Below are 4528 nucleotides of genomic sequence, written 5' to 3' on the forward strand. Positions count from 1 at the left end.
GGAGGGGGTTGGAGAGAGGGGTGGAGTGTGATGGAGGGGGGGTGGAGGGGTGGAGGGGTGGAGGGTGATGGAGGGGGGGGTGGCGGGTGACGGAGGGGGTGGAAGGGAGGAGGCAGGCAAATCGCCCGAGAACGTCAGGGGGCAGTGGGTCGCGAGCATGGCTGTCAGGAAGGACCTGGGTAGGGGACACAGGCAAGGACAGCCATGCGGGCCTCCCTGGGGTCCCTGGACCATCGCTGTGAATGATGAGCAGGAAGCGGGAACAGCATCTGGGGAGAAGGGACCAGCATGTGCACAGGGTGGGCTTCTGGGGGGCGGAGCCCAGCAGGGTAAGAAGCTGAGCCGCGGGAGGGGTGCAGGGGGGCCAGACCGCAGGCGTGGGGACCGTGGTAAGTGGCGCGGGTTTCATCCCCAGTGCACGGGGACTGACCCAAGGGCTTGCCCCAAGTCAGGGTCACTGCGCAGCTGACCTGTGGGTGGGCGGCGACCAGCTGGGCGCACCCGGAGGTGAGCGGCTCCGCAGGACCAGCCTGGCCCGAGCGCAGCCACAGAGCTCGGGGGAGGCGTCCGCAGCGCCCCGCGCCTTGTGCGACTCCCTCCTGAGGCCCGCCGCTCCACCTCCACACGGCTCGTGCCTCTCATGCCCACACCGGGAAGCCACACGCCTTTGCAGGGAGGACCCAAGGGCTTGTCCACGGTCATGGAGGGCAAGGGCTGGGGTGCTGCCCTGTTACCGATCTCCCCTGACTTTATTTTATTCTTGTTTGTAACCCTTTCAGCCACCCCCAAAGAGGGTAGTATACAATGGGTGCATAATAAATGCTTGCCACTCCTGTGACAGTGGTAGACAGAATGATGCCCTCCCCCGTAGTACACAGTCTGTGACTGTGTTGCCTTCCACAGCAAAAGGAGCTTCGCAGGTGTGGTTGAGACGTGACAGGGACCCAGCCCTGGAAGGTCCAGGTGGGCCGAGTCTAACCACTTCCTACTGGAAAGCCTTTCCCAACCGGAGTCACAAAGTCCACGACGACAAGGGTGAGGGGGGGCTGTCTCAGGAGGAGGAGGGAGGTGCCCTGAGCCCAGGAGGGTGGGTGCTTGAAGGGCCTGGAGGGTCAGGGAACGGATTCTTCCGGGAGCCTCCAGAAGGAACCGGCCCTGGGGACGAGCTGACTTCTGGCCAGGGAGACCCAGGCCAGATATCTGCGTGGGGGATACACGTACGGCAGCCCAGCCCCTCCTGCAATGGCGCTGACCCCTCTGGAGGTGCGCGTTCTCAGGGGGTGCATACTGTTGTTTTGAGGGAGGCTGTTGGCCACGACTTGCTCAGTCTCTAGGACCCAACGCAACACGGCTTAAGAAACAAACAGAAGGAACATTCTGACTCACAGGGATGGAGCTGCGTAAATACACGTGCAGCCATCAAAACCGGCTCTGGGTCCCGCTGTCTCCCCAGTGCCTCCGTTCCCACCCGGGGCCCCCGGGGCCCCCCGCGGCGTCCCTCTTTGGGCCCCAGCCGACACCCAGTCTGCTCGGACCTGGGGAACACGGACATTCTCTCCATCACCTGTGCGAGCAGCCGGATGCCTATTGGCCAGAACCGGGTCACCTTGGTCGAGCGGCCAAGGACCCCCAGCGTTCTAGAGGTCAGGCCTGGTTCCGGGTCAGTGGTGCCGCGTGGGAATCAGGGGAGAAGGGAAACGTAGGCTTCCGTCCCCTGAAGAGAGAGAAATGGAGGCTGAGCACCCAAACAAACGTCTGACCTCGCTGGGTTGCTGGAGGGCCACACAGGGACCCTGCGATGGGGGCGTCCGTGGGTGCTGGGGCAGCGTTTATAGGAACGATATTCCCAGGCAACCCCGGGGCTACCCACAGGGTCACTCCAGCGTGAAAGGTGCACCCGGCCGCCGCCCCCTCGTTCCCATGTGAAAGTCTCCCTCCGGGTCTGGGCCTGGGTGCTTGTCCCCGGGGCCCTTTCCAGCCTGGGTCTTCAGCAAACAGCGCCCCTCCCCCCAGCCCGCAGCTGCCCTCTTGGAAGACGTCCTGGCTGTGTTCTGTCTGTCGTGCTGGCACCGGGAGCATCCACTCCCGGGTCTGTTTCCACCGAGTGTGCAAACTCCAGGCTTGGCCTGAAACCAGGGAAGTGATCGGCTTTTTCCATCCGCCCACTGCCGTCCCCGACTGGCCTCCGGAAGGGCCCTGGGAACGGTGTGGACAGGACCCGTGATGAGCCAGGGAGGCGCTGGCCCAGTGGGCTTGCCAGCCGCCCCGCAGCTTGTGCCGCCGCCGCCGGGCCCCCCGACACCCCCTGGGCTGTGCCCTTGCCCCCCGTGCGCGGGGACGGACCCTCTCCTGCCCTATTCAGACCCTCGGCCCTGGCTCCGAGGGCAGACACGCCGCTGGGACTCGAGCCCCAGGACCCGAGCCGAGCCTGTCTTCCTGCTCGCAGGTCTCTGCGGTGCCGCCCCCCTCAAGCTCGGACACTCCCAGCCCCGAGGCCGCAGTGCGTTCACCCCAGGACATCAGCCCTTCGTGCAGCAGGAGAGTGACTCACCGCTCATTCTGCTTAGGCTGCACTGAACTGGCACCGCCAGGCGAAAATACTTTGGGCTAATTCATTTGGCAACAGCATCAAAGCCCGAAGAGGACCAAGTCCAAGTTTTCTCCTCCTTTAAAAATAAAATAAAACAGAAACAAAAACAAATTCTGGCACGAAGAGAAGGAAAACTCTGATTAGCCCGCATCGCCTGTGTTTGCTAGAACAGAAGGTGTGGAGGGCGCGACCCGGGTCTGGTCTTTCTCACCATTATATCCCTGCACCCAATGTGGCGCCCAGCACACAGTAGGTGCTCAAGGGTACTCGCCGGATGGTGTACCATCCGGTTTCTCCAGGTGAGGCCTCACCGCATGGGACACTGTGTCATTAGGCCCCGGGGCTCTGCGGGTTGACGAGTTGGATAGGGCGTGGCAGGGATGGCTTCCCTCTGCTCGGCGGCCGGACGCTGCCGTCACCCAGAGGTGTCTCCGCGCACCTATCTGGTGTTTGATGCCGGCGGGCCGTCCGCCGGGGCCTGGGCTGGGATGCTGGCCACACGCCTCTGCGGGATGCTCCGTGTGCCCCTCCTACATGCGGTACCTTGAGCCTCCTCACGGTATGACACCAGGGTCCCCGGACAAGCACCTTCCAAAGAACCAGAGGAGGCTGGTCACTGTTCGTGACTTGTTCTCAGAAGTTCTGTGGCATTGCCTCTACGTGGTCTGAAGCCCACTCTGATTCGAGGGGAGGGAACACGGGTCTCTTCTGATGGGGGGTTGGGGGCAAAGTCATATTCATTCAGTGACTATAATCTGCCTCCGATGGTGAGTGGATGGGGTCCAGAGAGGGGAGTAAACTGAAGCATCTTTGCAGTGACTTGCTCAACCCCATTCAAGATTTTCCCGAGTAGCTGTAAGCATCGCCAGAAGTGGGCAGATTGACCTAAAATTCAGAATAGGGTCAAAAGCATCTTCCTTGGACCTCCTGGATGGCTCAGTCGGTTGAGTGTCTGACTCTTGATTTTGGGCCAGGTCATGATCTCACAATTCGTGAGTTCGAGCCCAGCCCCACGTTGGGCTCCACACTGACGTTGCAGAGCCTGCTTGGAATTCTCTCTCTCTCTGCCCCTCCCCTGCTCACAGTCTGTCTCTTGCCCTCAAAATAAATTTAAAACATTTTTTTTCTAAAAAGCACTTTTGTTGAGAAAACAGCCTATCAACAGGTGTGGTAATATAGCACTTGATTAAAAGTGAAGCCCGACCCCGGTCCACACCTTGCTTATAATGTGGGGCCTCGGTTTTGCAAGATGCCAAAATCAGGGAACAGGTGCAAAATGAGCGAGATCTCTCCGTATGATTTTTGATGACCCTCTAAGTTATTCCAGTTAAAACTTCAGTGAGGAGAGGGGCGCCTGGGTGGCTTAGTCGGTTAAGCGTCCGACTTTCGCTTGGGTCATGATCTCGCGGTTCGTGGGTTCGAGCCCCGCGTCGGGCTCTGTGCCGACTGCCAGCTCAGAGCCTGGAGCCTGTTTCAGAGTCTGTATCTCCCTCTCTCTCTGACCCTCCCCTGCTCACGCTGTCTCTCTCTCTCTCTCTCTCTCCTAGAAATAAAAAAAACAAAAACAAAAAAAACTTCAGTGAGGAGAATGTGAAGCCAGGCTCCTGGAGTCCTGATTCTGTCCCTAGCGAGGTGGGCAAACGCAGACCGACAAGTCCCTCGGTGCCCGGCTTCCCCCGTGAAGGCCGCGGGACGCTGTGGCAAGAACGGAGCCAGGGCGTGTGAAAGATCTGGAGGAAGAGCTGGCGCTGACATGGCATCGTGCCCTCCTCGAGACGGGACAAGACGCCTCTCCTCCGGGCCCACGGACCTTCCACGGGACTCTGGTCTGAACGAGCAGAAGGAGCAGCTGGAGACCACCCCGGGAAGATTCCCACGCCCCAGGCCCGTTGCCCCGAGAGCCGCCGGGAGGCTGTCGGCGAGCAAAAGCGCTCTTCG

This window comes from Hyaena hyaena, unplaced genomic scaffold (assembly GCF_003009895.1).
Source record: "Hyaena hyaena isolate Hyena2069 unplaced genomic scaffold, ASM300989v1 scaffold_343, whole genome shotgun sequence".
NCBI lineage: Eukaryota > Metazoa > Chordata > Mammalia > Carnivora > Hyaenidae > Hyaena > Hyaena hyaena.